Source organism: Budorcas taxicolor, chromosome 22 (genome assembly GCF_023091745.1).
Source record: "Budorcas taxicolor isolate Tak-1 chromosome 22, Takin1.1, whole genome shotgun sequence".
In the NCBI taxonomy this organism is placed as follows: domain Eukaryota; kingdom Metazoa; phylum Chordata; class Mammalia; order Artiodactyla; family Bovidae; genus Budorcas; species Budorcas taxicolor.
This window is the reverse complement of record NC_068931.1, coordinates 50,906,722-50,927,115: the sequence shown is the minus strand read 5'-3', so window position 1 is coordinate 50,927,115 and position 20,394 is coordinate 50,906,722. Positions and strand designations below refer to the sequence as shown.

Here is a 20,394-nt window from a genome sequence, read left to right as displayed (position 1 = left end):
GAACTCCTCATATTATAAGATAAGGTGAAAGAACTGTAAAAATGAGTTAAGCAAAAACAGGAAACAAAAGAAGGTGGGGCTTCCCATTTTGAATAAATATGAAAAATCAAGCTGCTTACTACTCGAGAGTTTCCTGGATGTTGAGGTATGCCTGTGGTTTCTTCCTCTGGTGTGTCATTCACCTTGCCTTGCAGGGGGTTGGGGGTCGGCAGTGAGTTCACACTCTGGTGGTATTTCTAAACCCAACTGGGACTGAAACTGCTAGGTCACTGACTGCTGAAGATTCCTCTCCCCAGCTCCCGAGCTCGGGGTAGAAAGCGGAAGTTCAATGAAATGGAGACCTCAGTCAGAGAGAAGTCATGGTGCAGTGGTCAAGAATTCACTTGACAAGGCTGGAGACCCCGGGTCAGGAAGATCCCCTTAAGTAGGAAATGGCAACCTGCTCCAGTATTCTTACCGGGAAAATTTCATGGACAGAGGAGCCTGGGTGGGTACAGCCCATGCGGTTGCAAAGAGGTGGACACAATTGAGCATACCCTCTCTCCTCCTCAGGACCAGGTGCAGTGAGCATAAGCTCAGCAGTCAGTCTGAATCTGGACTCAGCTAATTACCAATCTGGAATCACTGTGTCACCCAAGCATTCTCAAATGGTCTCTGAATTGGCATCAGTCTGGAACACATTTTTCACTGACCTATGACCAAATGAAAAAAAGCAGGACAATATAGTTTTTCATGACACTAAATTTATTGTCTGTTTTCACGTTGTAATTATCTTCCTCCCTTTTTGGTGGTTAAAAAAAAAACAAAAACTTTTTTTTAAAGGATGGGGATGGTAGATTGTAGTAGTTCTAAAAAAGGTTCATAACATCGACGGAATTAAAAGTTGGGGATCTTACATCTGATCCCAATTGCCCACCAACACACACACTACTTTTTTTTTTTTAACTTGCTGATGAAGTCCAAAAGTCTGGGAATCTCTAACTTGAAGGTCTCACTTTTCTCATCAACAAAATAGGGAAGGGAAGGGAACCTATTAAGCAGCTGTGTGCAGTTACCATGATATTTAAATATAGCATCAAGTCCTCAAGGCTTCCCAGGTGGCTCAGACTGTAAAGAATCTGACTGCAGTGCAGGAGACCCAAGTTCGATCCCTGGGTCAGGAAGATCCCCTGGAGAAGGGAATGGCAACCCATTCCAGTATTCTTGCCTGGAGAATTCCATGGACAGAGGAGCCTGGCAGGCTACAGTCCGTGGTGTCGAAGAGAGTCAGCTACGACTAAGCGACTAAACGGCAGCGGTAGCATCAACCCCTTAGAGCTTTATCATCATCACAAAGAGCTTGACTACTTCACTTGGTTCATTCAACAAGATTCACATCCAGGCAATCTGGCAGAGTGGTCGAAAGTAAGCTCTACGATCAAACCACGGTACTTAAATTCTAGCTTTGCCCCTGAGACACTACTAGCTCCATGATCCTGACTAGATCACAGTTAAGTCTCAATCTTGAGTAGCAGTTATCTCATCAGTCAAATAGGGATGATAAACAACAGGACCTATTAAGTAGGGCCATTTTAAGATTAAAATTACATAATCCATGTAAGATGCTTATCACAATGCCCTCTAAGTGCTCTCTGTTATTTAAGTATTATTGTTATTAGTAGTAATAAACTAAGGAAGTCAGAAGGTGCCTTCTAAAAGGCTGTTTCTGAATCATCTTCCAAAGTGAAATCCATTTTAAGAGGCTATGAAGTTTATATATTAACGATATTTCAATAAAAATTTGTCTAAAAAAAGAACCCCTATATAACTTTAAAAACATGAGGCTATGAGGATAATCATGGCTAACATTTATTTCAATTATTTCAAATGAAATCATTAGGTCAAGAATGAGAATTTGGATGGCATACAGATCCAGGCAAATATCAAATGTTATCCTAAACAATATCTACCTAATCAATATATTCTTCAGAACTTGAAAAATTTGTATATATTAATCAGGGCAGGTGTCATAGGCAGGTATAATAATTAAAATGGTTACTTTCAAATAGCTTTTAATACAATGATTACCATTTCATTAAATCAAATGTGGAGTAACTTTGATATTTAGTGTGAATTTTCTCCAATATTGATCCTTAGCAAACAACTACACATTTTAGTGTTATTTATGTTTTAAAATTGGAGAAGGTGATGGCACCCCACTCTAGTACTCTTGCCTGGAAAATCCCATGAATGGAGGAGCCTGGTAGGCTGCGGTTCGTGGGGTCACTAAGAGTCAGACACGGCTGAGCGACTTCCCTTTCACTTTTCACTTTCATGCATTAGAGAAGGACATGGCAACCCCTCCAGTGTTCCTGACTGGAGAATCCCAGGGACGGGGGAGCCTGGTGGGCTGCCGTCTATGGGGTCACAAAGAGTTGGACATGACTGAAGTGACTTAGCAACAGCAATGTTTTAAAATATGGTTGTTGAGTTGGCCTGAAATTCACCAAGACAGATTATAATTTTAGTTTAATATAAAATGTAATGCAGTTTAAAATAGCTTACTTTTTTATATGAAATTAAATAAAATTTATGCACAAACAGCTTCATAGTAAGAGTTAATTTACAAAAGATATTCTCAAGTGGTAAATGGGTATTTCCTTTATGAATTTTAAAGTGTTTTCATAACAAATATATTGAAAGACAAAAACATTATACATAAACACCTTATAAGAGTGAAACCTGTAAGCAATTTTTTTTTAGGAGTAACTATTGAGCAAGAATCGGATAAGGCAATGGCAACCCACTCCAGTACTCTTGCCTGGAAAATCCCATGGGCGGAGGAGCCTGGTAGGCTTCAGTCCATGGGGTCGCACAGAGTCAGACATGACTGAAGAGACTTAGCAGTAGCAGCAGCAGCATTGAACAAGAATAACTATTGGGCTTCCTTGGTGGCTCAGGTGGTAGAGAATACACCCGCAATGTAGGAGACCCGTGTTTAATCCCTGGGTTGGGAAGATGTCCTGGAGAAGGAAACAGCAACCCACTCCAGTATTCTTGCTTGGGAAATCCCAAGGACCAAGGAGCCTGGCAGGCTACAATCCATAGGGTTGCAAGAGTCAAACACGACTTATCAACTAAACCACTATCATTGAGGAAGAAGTTTTAATTCTCAAGAAAATGCAAAACTTCTACAAAAGCATAGCCCAACATTTTCTCTAACATATGGTAAAGATATATCAGCATTTCTTCCCTCTATGCTTAACTTTCAAGTCTTTATTGCTACCATAAAAGAATCAGATATAGGTTACAAAGCAGTGCTCAAAGTTGACTATTTAAAGGTCCACTACTAGAAGAAAATTGCTAAACTTTTTTCCCTTTATTTCTGCAAACCATGTAATATAATATGTAACTTAACTGTTATAGTAGTTACACAATATATATTTACCTAGCATTTGTGTAACTACTACAGTGTGTGTGTATATGGGGAGGGGCAAGGAAACAACTGTTTCTTCTTTAATATCCAGAAAGCTTGGCAACTAAAGATCAAAACTTAGGAGCACAATACTGCAATTAGCTTTACAACATGAACAATGTTTAAGGAGCATACAAGGTTAAGAGGAGGCTGAAGATATTAAGTTAGACTGCCTGAGTTTGAATCCAGGCTTTGCCACTTAAAACCTGGGATCTTGGGCAAGTTACTTAACCTTCCTAATCTTCCTTTGTAATGCATTCATGTTCAGTCTCGTCAGACTCTTTGTGACCCCATGGACAAGAGTCCACCAGGCTCCTCTGTCCATGGGATTCTCCAAGAAGGAATACTGGCGTGGGTTACCATTTCCTCCTCCAGGGAATCTTCTGGACCCAGAGATGGCACCTGTGTCTCCTGCGGTTCTGCATCGCCAGGTAGCTTCTTTACCATTGAGCTACCAGCTTCCCTTCCTTTCTAAACCGGAGATAATAAAGAATAACCACCTGAGGGCATTATTTTGAGGTAATTCTTGCAGGAAACAGCGCTCCGGTCTCTGCTGCTGCTGCTGCTGCTGCTAAGTCGCTTCAGGCGTGTCCGACTCTGTGCCACACCACAGACGGCAGCCCACCAGGCTCCCCCGTCCCTGGGATTCTCCAGGCAAGAACACTGGAGTGGGTTGCCATTTGCTTCTCCAGTGCATGAAAGTGAAAAGTGAAAGTGAAGCCGCTCAGTAGTGTCCGACTCTTAGCTACCCCATGGACCGCAGCCCACCAGGCTCCTCCGTCCATAGGATTTTCCAGGCAAGAGTACTGGAGTGGGGTGCCACATTAATACGTGCTTCCATTGTTATCGATTGCAACACTAAAATTACAGTGCTATCAACTGTTTTGAAGTGATTGCCATAAACATTAAGAAGATAAACAGATATGAGAGAACGTGTTCTGTAAGGAAGCACTTCAGTCGAGATTCGTTGTTTGGATTAAGCTTCTTCTCACCAAACGGCAAAGGAAATTTTCTAGAATTATCTTCGGAACCAAGAAAGTCAAATCCAGGACCTCACTGTGTAACATCACACAAGCAAAAATGGAATACCACCTGCGCCAAAGAAACACCTGCCAATGCTAGTCCACAGATGTCATTTCACATGGCCAGAATCGCTCCAATCTCGGAACTTTCTAGCCTGCGACAAACTTCCTTTAAAGCGAGGAAACGATCCAAACACACACACACACAGCGTCTAACTCCTGCCATTAATCCATCCCTGCAGAAAATGAGAACTATTCGACAAAGGGATACAGAGCCACAAAATCGGTCTTTGAGGGGAGCAGGAATAAAAGGTAGAAAAGATGCTCGCGCTACGGAGGCCACCGGGCCTTTCTCCGGGGGAAGGGGGGCGCCCTGGACCAGCGAATCTCGCTCGGTTAAGTCGCGTTCCTAAACCGTGCGCAAGGGAAGAGGTGTCCATGGTCAGAGAGGGTGTCGCCGCTCCCCGAGCTCTCAGCCCGGGCTCGGCGAGCTCCTTTCCCTTCACCCCGCCCTCCCATCCGCCCAGCGGGTCCTCGCGGGCCGAACGCGCGGCTCCGCCCGCCGGGGTGAGGAGGCCGGCGCCCGCTCGCATCCCGGAACTCCCGGCCCCGGGGGCCCGCGGCCGCGCGAAACCCTTACCCCGCTTCTCGCCCCGCGACAGGTGGTGCTGCCGGCGGAGAGGCCGCGGCCCCGCAGGCCACCCAGACGATGCTCAGCTCGGGCCGAGTGCGGCCCTCCCCTTCCCGAGGCTTCCCGGAGGGAGCCGGCGCCAGCTCAGGCTCCGACCAGCCGGCTCTGCTGGACTCGAGCCGAGGCAGCCAGCACACCCGCGCAGCGAGAAGACTGACCGGGGAGAACCGCTGCCGCGGCCCCTTGAAGGGGGTGAGACTGACGGGCGCGCGGGCCAATGCGGAGGCAGGAAGCCAGCCCTAAGGGGCGGGGCTTCGCCGCCGGCTCGCCCGCGTCCCAGCCTCCAAGGACCTTCCTCTGCCCGGTGCAGTTCAGCTCAGTAGCCTGAGGTGACTGTTTGGGGGCCTGGCGGGTGCCCTTATGGGCCCGATCGCCAGGAGTGAGCCCGCAGGCGTGCAGGGTGGGAGGAGTCCGGACACGCAGAGGACAGCTGCCGCCCCACGGAAAGAGCTGGGGCTGGCTAACCGCAGACCTCCCATCCCGGCGACGGGCGCTGGGGTAGGTCCGGGGAGATGGCCGCGCCTTCGCGCGAGAAGAGGCTCTGCGCAGGCGCGGGCGAGGCCGGGGATGGGGTGGGGTGGGACCTGTCGGCGGGTACCAGGACCCGAACGCGGGAAGCGACGAAGGCTGGGCGTGTGGGCCGCTCCTGGACTGCCTGTGGAGGCAGGGAGAGGAGCGCAGAGACTCGAAGGGCAGGATGCCAGCCAGGAGAATGGAGACGCGGAAGAAAGCGGCCCTGGGAAATGTGAAGCCTCTGCTCTTGAGGAACAACTTTATGTTTTTGACCAATTTTTGTCTGCCTTCGAGTTGCTCTTCCGCCAAATTCTTTGCTGCTCTCCATGGTTACTGACACAACTTTTTTTTAATTAATTAATTTATTGTAATTAGAGGCTAATCACTTTACAATATTGCAGTGGGTTTTGCCATACATTCACATGAATCAACCATGGGCTGACACAACTTTTGACCCGCAGGGAAATTACTGTCATCACCAGCCCCATAAGCAGATATTCGAATATTCTCTCTCAGAAGAAAGCACTGGCACCCTAAATGGACATGGTGAAAACAGGCCGACCCTACCTTAACATATGTATAATTCACCCATGGTTGTGATATTGGAGGATAGTTCTTCATCCTTATTTCAGAAAATGTGGCCACCGAAAAAGCTTTACTGTAATGGAGTTTGCGTGCTTTTAAAGTGTAGTAATAAAAATTTTAAAGATGTAAAGGGTGAAGAAGAGGCAAGGCAGATGGAATGAGAACATGAAGTGATGGTAATGTAGAATAGAGAAGATTGAGCAGAAGTAGAGAAAAGTGGATTCTCGCCTCCTAAACTCTGACAATTCTGTAAAATTTGGACCAGCCGTGCCTATCTGAGCATCCAAGGGTGGGGCATGTTGGGGAAACAGTGTGTGCTTAGTGGCTAAGTCATGTCTGACTCTTTGCAACCCCCTGGACTGTAGCCCGCCAGGCTTGTCTGTCCATGGGATTCTTCAGACAAGAATATTGGAGTGGGTTGCCATTTCCTAGTAGTTAGAGGATAAATGATAACTATGGCTGCTATAGTAACCACCGCTGGAAAAGAGAGACTAGAAAAAACATGGGACTTCCCTGGCTGGTGCAGTGGGTAAGAACCCACCTGCCGGTGCAGGGGACACGGGTTCTGTCCCTGCTCTGGGGAGATTTCACATGTCTTGGAGCAACTAAGCCCGTGTGCCCCAGCTACTGAGTCTGTTCCCTAGAGCCTGCGAACCACAACTACTCAGCCTGCCTGCTGCAATTACTAAAGCCCCAGTGCTTAGGACCTGTGTTCCTCAAGAGGAGCTACCACAATGAGAAGCCTGTGCCCTGCAACAGAGTAGCTCCCGCTCTGCAATAGAGAAAGCCTGCACACAGCAAGGAAGACCCAGCACAGCCAAAAATAAATAAATAGAAGTATTTAAAAAATAAGCATGACCTCAGATAACCCTGCTTGCCAGAAACTGTCAAGATGCTTCAAGCTGAAAACAGAAAATGTAAAAATTATGTGTCATTATAAATGCTTCATTAGTAGAGGTAAAATTATTTTGTCTTTGAAAGACAGTCCGTCCTACAGTAGAATCATCCCAACTTGAAGGGTTACAGAGAGCTTATCATGGATGGGATTTCTTTTGGTTAAATTGAGATCAGCTCATTCCTTAGTAAATGAAATATCTGTTAATGTCAAAGATGCAGACAGTGCTGTTTTGCTGGTCCATCCCAATTCACTTCTCCTTAGTCACTCTGGGGAATGGTTTGAGGCTTCCTCCCAGTACAGTACTTACAGGCCTTATGACTATTGAGCATTTGAAATATGGCAACTCTAAATTAAGATACACACTGAGTTTCAGAACAGTGCAAAAAAATGAAGTATCTCAATTTTAAAAATATTGATCACATGTCAAAATAATATTTTGGATATTTGGGGTTAAGTAAAATATATTATTTAAATTAATTTCATCTCTTTCTTTTCACTTGTTTAACATGGCTATCATACAATTTAAAATTGCATGTACAACTCTAGTTTGTGGCTTATGCTATATTTCAGTTGGACAGTGCTGGTCTAAGAGGATCCTGTTGGAGTCTTCCACATATATGGAAGCTGTTAGATGGAACTTTGGAAAAGGCTTTTTTAAAAGAAGGAAAGGCCTTTTAAGAAAGACGCAATTGGCATATACCTTTTGTTTCACATCCCACTTCTTACCAGAAATGTTTGAAGTCCTGGCACCCATTATTCGCCCATTGGATGAAAAGCAAGAAGATGAAGGCCTCTAAGTATATTGGCAGGATCAAAGCACCTGGATCCCCAGTAGTATTACTGAGCCACTTTCCACCTTGATTCTTATTCCATATTTCTTATTCTGTGAAATAAACCTCTGCTTGAATAAATCACCTCAAATAAGGTTTTCTGTTGTTTGGACTAACAATGACATCTAACAGTTACTGTTAAAATGCACAGAAATCTTGTCATATTATTTTAATTTTATACTTGTTTCTTTAGGATAGCTCATAATTCCCATTAGGTCAAATTAAGGATGCCAGATCTAAAGTTGCTATTTTACTACTGTATTAATACTTACTATTGTATTAATATTAAATTTTTATTACTGTATTAATAATGACAATATTACTGCTTTGATTTTGTGTGCCACTAACCTACTGTATTAGATACTGGCCCTTTAAATTCACTCAAAAATAATTCTATACTTGAAATTTGTTTGTATGCTTAAATTATTTCTGGAGACAGGGATGTGGTATGTGATTGCAATTAGCCTTTTAACTTTGAGCTGAGACATTTTAGTGTCTCACTTTAACTATTACTGTATCAAAATAGCATCACTTACAGATGAAATAGCTCAGTTCAAGCAAGAATGTTGGATAGAGGCTAAAAAGGTAAATTCAAAAGAGCACAGTGTTTTTCAAAGCTTAAGAGGATTGTTGTGTTTAAAGTGTTGGAATGAGTTTCCATATGTTTGTTTGCAATTATACAGAAAATTCCCCACCGGTTGCAGAATAACAACCACTGTATTACAGTGTATTACAGAATAACAATGTATTACAGAATAACAACCATTGTATTACAGGGGTTGTGTCTTTGGGGGTGGTCCTTGCTGACAGAAACCATCAGAGAAAGTTTGGAAGGTTTTAGATTTTACGATTACTCATGTTTTCCGATTACATCTGTCTTATTCCTATGCTTTCATTATGTAACCTATCTCCAAGTACCTGTGACATGAAAGTTGCTATATCAACTTTCTGTATGCATGGGTGTGTTGCAGAAGAGGACTTTCTTACTCAAACTTGTTTTACGTTTTCCACTTTCTGAATTTCCTTGAGAGAATGAAAGGACCTCTCTGAAATGTAGAATTCTCTTCAGAAAATGGAGTTAGGAGCTGACAGTCCTTGACTGGAAATACAGCTGAATGAGAAATACAACTCCAAGTAGAATATAGGTTATCAATAGATTAGACATCCCATTTATAGATCATCTGAGAATGATGGAAGATGGTCGAGATCCCTGTGAACATGTATGTGTCTACAGGAAGGTATATCTGCAAAAAGGAGCTGAACAAATTCCTCAGTTCAATTTTTTTTGTTTTTGTTTTTGTTTGCTTATTTATAGCAAAAGAAAGGGTACTCTTTGGGAGGTTTGAATACACGATTCTATCTATCACACTCTTGAAAAATCACTCAACATCTTTCTCCTGTCAGGCGGACCAAATTAAACTCCCCCTTCCTGTATCAAAGGCCCTTGAAAGGAGGAAATGTGATGAAAAATAAGCAAGGGCTTTGCAAAGTTAAAGGAATACAGATGCAAGGGAAGCATTCTCACTCAGGCTCTCTGCCAGTCATATAGATGATGCCCAATAAGTAATTATTCACTGAACACTTATTATCTGCTAAGCGTGGCTCTGAGTCTCCCTGTATATATATTAAAATGACTTAATTGTCTGAACACTACGACGTAGGTATAATCATTATCCCCATTTTGCAAAAGGAGTTACAGGTTGACTTGCCCAAGGGTACCGCTAATAAGTGGAAGAGAAAAACAAATTATGCTGTGTACACTCTGAATACTTTTGAGTATTTTTATGTGCAGTTCACTGTCTTGGAAAGACCAGAAAGAGCATCTGGAACTAATGGCACCCCCACCCCCAGCCTGGAAAATAGGAATGCTCTCCCCATTTAAACTATTAAAATCTGTTTCATAACTCAAACTCTAATCTCTTCAGTGAGTCCTGGTGTGCGTGTGTGCATGCATGCATGTTCAGTCTCTTCAATCGTGTCTGATTCTTTGTGACCCTGTGGATCATAGCTCGCCAGGATCCTCTGTCCATGGGATTCTTCAGGCAAGAATACTGGGTTGCCATGCCCTCCTCCTGGGGATCTTCCTGACCAGGGATCAAACCTGCATCTCCTGCGTTGCAGGTGGGTTTTTTTTTTAACCGCTGAGTCACCGGGGAAGTCCGAGCCCTGGTGTAATAGTATGTAAATGCACATTGGAATTACCTTCGAGCTTAAAAACAAAAAATGCATTGCTGTCACTATACCAATTACATAAGAATCTTCTGATGTGAGACTTCAGCTACTGTGTTTCTTAATAGTTCTTGTGGAAGTATTTCTTTTTAAAGTACTTCTCATCCAATATAAGCTTCATGAAAGTGGGGGTTTATAAAAATCATTTCTCCCTGTATTCCTTCTAAGTCCTCACATATGATTAATGTTTGAATAATTAGTGGGCAGGTTTAGACTATTGACGTCTTCTTTGTTCTAATGAAAGAGTTCTCAAAGCGTGGTTCTGGATGGTCATATCATCACCTGGGAACTTGTTAGACATGCAGATAGTCAAGCCCCACCCTAGACCCAAGCTGAAGCTGAAACTCCGTGGAGTTTCCGTTGGAGACCAGCAATCTGTGTTTTGCCAGGTCCTTCTGTTGATTTGAATACATACTCAAGTTTAAGAACCACTGTCTGAGGCCATGTGTTCATGGCAATCCTCAGAGGGTAGTTGATTTTGTGTGTATATCAAGGTTTCTGGTGAGGACTTCCTTGTTGGTCCAGTGGTTGGGAATCCACCTGCCAGTTCAGGGGACATGTGTTCGACCCCTGGTCCAGGAAGATCCCACATGCCTCAAGGCAACTAGACCTGCGCCTCACAGCTACTGAAGCCTGCAGGCTCTAGAGGATGTGCTCTGTCACGAGAGAACCCTCCGCAGTGAGAAGCCTGCACACTGCCCCTAGAGAGTAGGCCCTGCTCGCTGCCACTAGAGAAGGCCTGAGAGCAGCACCGAAGACCCGGTGCAGCCAAAAAATAATTAATTAATTAAATTTAAAAAGTTTCTTCTGAGATGAGCTAATCGGGAAACAGGAATGGAAAAGATACACTGCTTGTCTTCAAGGAGTCTACCTTACAATATGGAGATAAAGCATTTTTTCACATGGGTGAATTCAAAGAGAAGTTGGTTGTTAGGTATGTATTTACGGATGAAATGACATAATCATGATGTCATGAATTTCCTTTACATTGTTCCAGGGAGAAAAATGGTGATAGTTGAAACAAGGTTAGCAAAATGTCACCATTTATTAAGACTGAGTCCTGTCTTTAAGGGGGCTTATTATACTATATCCTCTACTTTTGTGTATAATTGAACATTTCCTTATAAAATAATTTAAAGGCAATATGTAAAGAATGAGCTCAAAGCATTGTAGTAGTTCCAAAGAAATGATTACTTCTTTCGTTTCATTAATTGCATTTATGACCTCATAAATTGAAATGTTGAGATGTTAACTCAAAATGAACATTTTAAAATTCTTTTCCTGCTTCTCTAGGTTTTCCAAAATATAAAATCCCAGCAGTCTTTGTTTCTGCAATGGCAATTATAATTTGACTCCCTTTCTGAAGACTTTTATAATAAATTTAAACAGACGTGCTTCCACATCGATCTAAACACAATGAAAAGCTTCTAAAAAATATTTCCTTTTTGTTACTGATGGAAGAAATGTTCACAATGAGGTATGAGAAAGTCATTTTGTCTTAAACTTGGTTTAATTTAAACCTTACGCTACCTAGAACAGCCTATTTTGTGGCCTATTAAACATGCATTGCGCATATGCTATAACCATGAAAGAAAACAATGCATTTGAAAACTCAAAATGTGGTTCAGGCATTCAAAACAAAGTCTGATGGCCATTGTGGATGTGGTTGCAGACACGTTCCTGCGTTACTGAGAACCTGAGTTTTCAGAACTGTAATCAGACTCAAGGACACCACCAGCCTTTCTCAAAACAATGGCTGCTAGCAGCTGCAACTTTATGGTCTCAACGCCTCCCCCATAACTATGTCACCATTTTGAACCCCAACCAATCCTCGCTGAATAAGCAAACTAAATTTTTGCCAGCTCCAATCCTAATTGTTGACAAACAACTTATCAGTTTTGTGGGCTTTGCCTTTTATAAGCCTCCCCCATTTTGTAGTCTGGCAGAACACAACTCAAGTGCCTCTCAAATCTGTCTCTGGGCTATAGTCTTCAGTTTGGCTCAGATGAAGTTCTTTTTTGTTCTTCTCATAGATTGTTTATTGATTATTTTCATCAACATTACCATTGTATCACCTAAATCAGATTAGATGGAATTGTGTAATATAGCTGTGTGTGTGCACGCACCCATGCGTGCGTGTGTGTTAGTCGCTTAGTTGTGTCCAACTCTTTGCGACCCCATGGACTGTAGCCTGCCAGGCTCCTCTGTTCATGGAATTCTCCAGGCAAGAAGACGGGAATGGGTTGCCATTTCCTTCTCCAGGGGATCTTCCCGAACCAAGGATTGAACCTGGGTCTCCTGCATTGCAGGCAGATGCTCTACTGTCTGAGCTACTAGGGAAGCCCAATATAGCTCTGGAGCAGGCTTCTTCAAGCATGAGATCTCCTGCATGTGTCCATGTCATCAGGCAGAGGTCATGTGTGCAGGGCTGACTTAGTTTGATGGGAGAGATAGGCTGCTAGTGTGAGAAGCTTCTGAGGGTAACCATTGCGCCCTGCACAAAGCCTCTTGCCCCCTACTACTGACCGGCTTCCTCTATACTAGGAAACACGTTTTCATTCAACAACTCTCATGCACGGTGAAAACGACAGTGAACTCGGAGTTCTTGGGTGCCGTTCATATGTTTCTCCTTGCTTGTCTCCAAAGGTCTTTGGAAATTCACTTTGGAGCCCATCACTGTCTCCAATCTGCTAAAAAAAAAAAAAAAACACACAAAATTTAACTGAGTAAATTAGAAGATCTAATCGGCTTTATTCATGAATCCAGTAGCATTTCATCTGGCAAACAGAGCGATACTCCCAGAAGTAATTATTTCTTCAACATATGTTATCTAGAAGGCTTGGTGGAGGATGCAACATGAGCGAATCTTGATTTAAGCAGAGAAGTTTTTTTAATATATTACATACAAGTTCACTAACTCTTATCCATAATTGTAGAACCCAAAATGTTTTTTCCCATCTGGGGGGATTCTGTCACTTTGGTGGTGTCAGAATTTATTTGGTGACAAATAAATTGTCACATCTGTCTATAGTCTTTGTTTTCCCAACGTCTTGTAAGTATTCATATATTTCTCTTCAGTAATATGAATATTTTTATGGCACTACCTCAGCTCCCACTGAGGACATTATAAAACATACAGTGTATGCTCCTTGGAATGTTTTCCCAAATCCCAAGATTTCTAGATTCCGAAACACAGCTGACTCCAAGCTGTGTATCATTCGTATCATCCCAAAGTGCAGTCCTTATGGAACAAGAAGTTAGGGAAAGGCTGTGTGTAGTTCTTAATTTTGATTTTGCTGGGGTTAAGCAAATAATTTTTTTACTTTAATACTGCTTATTATGATACTTAAAAAGCTAGACTTAATGTGGGTGAGAGACAATCGTAATCATGACACTTTACTTTGTGCAATGAGCACAGAAATGACTGAGTGAAGGAGTTATAAGAAATTAGCTTTTAAGGAGAATTTTTTTTTAAATCTTTTTGGCCACACCATGCAGCTTATGGGATCTTAGTTCCCCAACTGGTGATCAGACATGGGCCTACAGCGGGAACAGTGTGGAGTTCTAACCACTGGACTTCCAGGGAATTCCTTAAGGAGAAATTTTTGGTGATAGAAGTCAGTAAAACAGGTTTAAGGGGGTGTTGGCTGAAAAGAGACACAAGGGAACATTCTTTATCACAGTCTGGACAGGAGCTACACAAGTGTATACATGTATAAACATTTGTCAGATTTGAATGACATAACTTATACACCTTACTGCACAAATTTTATATCCACTCCAACAATACATGTTCGAAAAAAATGAAAGTGAAAGTGTTAGTCGATCAGTTCTGTCTGACTCTTTGTGACCCTATAGACTGTATCCATCTGTCCGTGGAATTTTCCAGGCAAGAATACTGGAGTGGGTAGCCATTCCCTTCTCCAGGGGATCATAAAATAAACTATTTGCATTATGCATCACTGTTTCTTTTGGAGCAGACATCCCCTGTGGAAACTATTGTGGATCTAATACCTTTCTTCTAGGCTTCTTCCTTGTCCTCCACTGGACGGGCTAAGAAAAAGGAAGGGACCATTCTTGGGTGCCCAGAATGTGGCTCACCAGGCCTTGTAGGGTTGTCAAAATAGCCATGAGGGGAAGTTCCCTGGGGGCCTAGCAGTTAAGATTCCATGCTTTTACTTCCTTGGCCTGGGTTCAGTCCCTGGTAGGGGAAATGAGATCTCACAAGATCTGCAGAGCAGCCAAAAAAAAGTAGTCATGCAGAAAACAGAAGAGATGCTGAGCCTGAAAAGAAGGCACAAGCTTTTCATGGAAGGATAAATTACAAAGCAGATGATCAGGTAAAACATGGTGCCAAGGCGCAAATCAACAGCAAACAAGGAGGAGGAAATAGGTTATTGGGCTACGGTCACTGAACAAATAGAGAAGGACGTGGGTGGGGATTGGTTTGTGTGAGTCCTGCACTGTTGGGAACAGAGGCTGGGATCTCTGGGTTTGCCTTTGGTTTGGCTGGTTCATCTGTGAAGCGGGAGGAGCTATAAAGGGGCAGGCTGCTGGTGCACACCTAGCTACATGACTTTCCTGTAAAACTGTTCCTTAGGCAGAGTTTAAGGAGTTGTGTAGCCAGTTATCTTGAGATGAATACACATTTGCCCACTTTCTCCAAATCCATGAAAAATGCTTGGAAAAACATGCCATGGAAATAGAGCAGCTTGATTTACTTACTTATTTTTAGGCCACGCCAAGCGGCTTATTCCCCAACCAGGGAGGGATGAACCCAGGCCCCTCACCGACAGCACCGAGTCCTAACCCTGGACTGCCAGGGCATTCTCTGGAGCAGCTTGATTGCATCCCAGCACCACAGTGTGTTTCCACAGCGTTAGTGTTAGTCGCTCAGTCGTGTCTGACTCTTTGCGACCCCATGGACTGTAGCCCATCAGGCTCCTCTGTCCATGGAATTCTCCAGGCAAGAATACTGGAGTGGGTTGCCATTTCCTTCTCCAGAGGACCTTCCCAACCCAGGGATCAAGCTTGGGTCACCCTCATTGCAGGCAGATTTTTTACTGTCTGAGCCACCAGGGCAGCCCATGCTTCCATAAGGGAAATCCATATTATTGAGGTTCCAGAGAATTATGGAAGGTCAGTCTCTTTGTAATGAGAATATATGTGAGCAGCATCATTGGTTTTAGGTTGGCACATTATCTATAGCAAAAACAGACTGTCCCAATCACTATATTTAGATTTACACAACTCTATCTGCCTTAGACTAGGAAGTATTAATAATGAATACTGACTGTGGCACTGCGAGTTATCCTTCAATAAATCAGGGTTATTAAAAATGCAAACTGTTTAAAAATACAAGAGAAAGTAAACAGTATAACACAAGAGATATTTGTGTTAGACACTGTAGCAACAAACCTGTTAGCCTAGTCTGGGAGTGAGACATGAAAACATTTGGTGAAGGTAAATACTATCATTTAGAAACAATAATGTTTTTGTTATTCCCAAAATACAATGCCATGCTAATGATGATAATTACCTCCAAAAAAGTGCTAACAACTCCTTATATAATTAAAATAAATCTAGCTTTGCAGACTGTCTGAAAGAGTCAACTAATACCATAATAAGCAGTGTCTTCATTACCAAAATATTTTAAGGAAAGTTCTGGAAATCTTTGTGAAGAACAGAGAGGTTAATATCATAGGCTTATTAATAACAGAAGAACCTTTACCCCCAAGGAAAAGTAGCATTTTGATGCTTATGGATGATATTGCATCACAATTGATTTTTCTCTAGGACTTTCAAGAAACCTGGAAAGAGTAAGGCAAAAATTTACTACTGTCATTGTCATTGTGAAAATACCCTCTGAGTGATCCAAAGTGATTTGGTCTTGCTAAGGCTGCCCCTAAGATCTTCCTAAACTGGCTGCTTGGTGTTACTTTTTCTAAATCCTCATTCTGGCACCATCATTGTCTATATACCCTTAAGGGAGGACTCCAGGAATAGCAACTTTGGTATCACCTGGGAGCTTGTTAGAACAGGTTCGGGTGGCTCCACACACATTGGCATTTGAGAAGCACAGAAGACTCCTGAAGTCCTAGATTCTGTGAACTCATGTTGCTGTGAATGGGGGGGTCTTAGTAATCTCATGGACTGTAGCTTGCTAGGCTCCTCTGCCCTTCACTATCCCCTGGAGTTTGCTCAAATTCACGTGCATTGAGTCAGTGATGCTATCTAACCATCTCATCCTCTGCCAGCCCGTTCTTCTTTTGCTTTCAATCTTTCCCATCATCAGGGTCTTTTCCGATGAGTTGGCTCTTGGCATCAGGTGACCAAAGCATTGGAGCTTCAGCTCCAGCATCAGACCTTCCAAATGAATATTCAGGATTGATTTCGTTTAGGATTGACTGATCTGATCTCCTTGCAATACAAGGGACTCTCAAGATTCTTCTCCAGTACCACAATTCAAAAAGAATCAATTCTTTGGTGCTCAGTTTTCTTTACGGTCCACCTCTCACATCCATACAGGACTGCTGGAAAAACCATATCTTTGACTATATGGATCTTTGTTGGCAAAGAGACGTCTCTGCTTCTCAATACACAGTCTAGGCTTGTCATGAATGTATGTGAGCTAAGTTGCTTCAGACACGTCAACTCTTTGCCACCATATAGACTGTAGCCTGCCAGGCTCCTCTGAACATAAAATTCTCCAGGCAAAGTATACTGGAGTGGGTTGGCATGCCCTCTTCCAGGGGATCTACCCCACCTGAGATCAAATGGGCAACTCTTACATCTTCATTGGCAGGTGAGTTCTTTACTCTAGTGCCACCTGGGAAGCCCAGGTTTATCATAGCTTTTTTTTTATTATTTCTAAGTATAGAATAATAAGCCAGTGTTACTTTGTATACCTTCAAATATTTCCTGAGCCAGGGAAAACACAATTAGTCTCATAGTGAGGATTTGTAATGCTTAAATCATGAGCAGTGCAATTTTTTTGTTAATTCTCCAGATGTGTAATTATGAGCTAGGCACCAGCTGAAATGTTTGCATGGAATAGAACACATGCAAAGTCTCTGAGTGATGTCTAGGAACAAAATCTTAGGAATGTTTGCCTTGATTATCCAAATAGTGTTCCTGGTATCTTGAGTATAATTCTGTATACAGGTCCTTAATAGACCAGGCAGGCTTCGTGTTTCTCTGACTACATGGGATGCAAAGCTAGCTCTGCGGTTCTCTCTCTTGGGGGCAGTACAGGGACATATTTCTCTAAAGTGTTGAAGATTTCTCTGGCCAAGAGGGTAACTACAGAACCTGAATTCGTAAAGAGAGTTTGATTATCCAATATGTTTTCCTACTGAGCAATAAATGGGGTGCTTGGTACATGGAATATCAGAAACCTAAAACAGCTCTGACACTGTTAAGCTGGATATTCCCCTTTTATTTTACATCAACAAGATGTGGTCTAACCACAAAGAAAACCTAGTTGCCTCTCCTCCAGTGCTCTTTGACCTTAGACTTACTGGCATTCTGAAATGCTTCCCAGAATGAATCACAACCAGCACCAAGCTGCACTCCTGGCCTGGGAAGTCTAGGTGTTCTTTCCATAGCCATTCATTGCCTTAGGAATGTCTGGGGGACCCCGGGACCTCTCTGGAGATTTGATTCCATTCTGATGGTTCACATCAGGGTCTACACCAGCTCCAGCAATTAATTGGGAGCATTCTACTTTAGCAGGCATCCAAAGGGAGGTAGAACATCTTTCCTTTATTACACTTGAACCAAAATTAAGTTGCGCAGAACAACATGGAGTAAATGATTAGTCCTCAACAACACAAACTTGCAAAAATTATATCTGGATTCTAACTTATTAAGGCACCAAATGGTTCTTGTTCATATCTTTGTGCCTGAAACTAGAAATGATGAACCATAAGCTTTATTCATAAAGTACTAGGCCAGGGTACTTAATCTTTGTGTGTAATGGTCAGCACTGAGAGTCTGGTGAAGTTTACAGACTCCTCTGAATTTTTTTTTTTTTAATGCATAAAATGAAATGGAGTCACTGAAGGTCTAATTACAATAAAATAAAACTACAAAATATTTTTAAACCTCAAATTTCTGGCATAATGATACATATGCTACTTTATAATGCATTGAATAAAAATCTAGTGATAGGCTGAATAACTAGTAATGATGAGTGTAAATCATGTTACATAGTAACTGCAATAGCTGGAAGGTGGTACAAAAATTCATGGTTTCTATAATCCTAGTAGTTTGTTACCTACATCCATAATTGAAGAGAATGCTAAATTCCAGGTAGAGTTTACTGAAAATGAATAAACTTTTCTCAGTCCGAGTTCACATACTCCCAGTAAGGCTGTTTTTGTCTGAGTTCAGCTAAGAACCTTGTTCCACCTGTTGGCAATTTATGAGTTCAACTCTTATTACTGGAAAACAGTCTCCTGTAGCAATTTCTTTCACAGAGCTCCAATTTCACAGTTATGTTGAGACATTCTCTGTCAAAAGGTCTTTCGTGACTTTCAGTAAATTTCCTTCCATTTTCACCTGCTGAGCGTTGCTTGGAACAGTGTTGCCTGGGATTTCCCTCACTCTGGTGATTCAGCCTGATGACTCAAAGGCAGATTTACCTGGCTAGCGTTGCAGAGGTTGCTTTCAGGTTGAAACCTGGCTAGATTTCCCAGCCTCCTAGGTGTGTAATTTAGAAAACTCCTGTTAGTCATCTTCTGATCCTTCTTAAGAGGCATTTGTTCACGTCTCTCCCTGTTGCCAGAGGCACATACTGTTAGACATGTTAAAAAGGTAATTTATTCTCCACATTCTTACTCTTGGAGTAAAATTGCTCTAGAATACATTTTTTTAGAGAGTCCATGAAGATATTTTTTTAAAGCATTTTCAATTTTTTTTTCTTGGTAGAAAAATGTATGTTAGCACCTTTTGTGGAAAAAAAAAAGACTTTATGTTTTTAGATTTCATTCACAATTTCTGAATAGACATGAAAAGTCACCAGAGTCCTTATGCAAGTTTGGGGAAGGAAGAGAACGTTATTTTATGCCAGCAGGGAAAATAGCATTCAATAAACAATATGCTAACAGCGAGAAATGGGAACTTGAACTCTCTGTCATGAATTCAACCCATTCTGTATTTCTAAAGACAGAAAGGAGAAGTGAGGAGAAAATGTGAGAAGGAGTATTCTGGAACTCCTTCTACTTTATCCAAATAGGGGAGCTGGACTCGCCTCCACGATGCCAAGCCCTTTCAAGAAACAGCCCACGTCTCTGCTCTCTCCTGGGAAACCATTCCCTTCTTCTTTTTCATAAATCTGGCTTCCATTTCCACAATGTTTTTAAAAACTGTGCAGAACTTCCTCTTTTTAGAGGAATTCAACCCCCCCTTTTTTTTTAGTTCTCAACTTCCTCATTCTTTCAACAGAATATGACTCAGTGGACTTGTCCTTCCTTCTTGAAACTCTTTTTTTTTTTTTTTAACGTCCCTGGCACAGTAATCCTCTGGATCTTTGGCCTTGCGTTTGCTATCTCCTCTCCCTCCTGCCCCTCTGAAGGTTGACCCCCAAAGTTCAATCTTAAATGTAACCCATTGAGATGATGCACAAATCTGGGTCCTACAATGAATTCCCACTTTTGAACCTGTTCTTTTCCCCTCAAGAGGCTCCATTCATTCAGTAAACATTTTTCTTGAGTGCCTGCGTGCGTGCTCAGTCACTAAGTCACATCTGATTCTCTGTGATCCCACAGACTAGAAAAAGTCTTGATGCTGGGAAAGATTGAGGGCAGGAGGAAAAGGGGACAACAGAGGATGAGATGGTTGGATGGCATCACCGATTCAATGGACATGAGTTTGAGCAAGCTAAGGGAGACAGGGAAGGACAAGGAAGCCTGGTGTGCTGCAGTCCATGAGGTCACAAAGAGTTGGAGATGACTGAGCAACTGAACAAGAACCATGTATAATGGGGACACAGAGAGGACACACCTAACCCATTTGAGATGAGCATGAGGAAAACTTAATTTCATCTAATTGTGTCATATTATTTTTTATTCCAGTGTTACTGAGATATAGTTGACACACAGCATAGCATAAGTTCAAGGTGTTCAGCCTAAGGACTGGACTTACATACATCATGAAATGATTAGCACAAT

General features: G+C 42.3%; 1 protein-coding gene across 1 annotated transcript in view; it reads right to left on the bottom strand.

Moving 5' to 3' along the window:
- ME2 (malic enzyme 2) overlaps positions 1 to 5,296 on the bottom strand; it is a 54,584-nt gene extending 49,288 nt beyond the window's left edge. Inside the window, exon 1 of the mRNA XM_052660350.1 lies at positions 5,117 to 5,296. The gene's annotated coding sequence lies outside the window, so the exon portion shown is untranslated. The remainder of the gene's footprint in view (positions 1 to 5,116) is intronic.
- Positions 5,297 to 20,394: the final 15,098 nt, after the last annotated feature.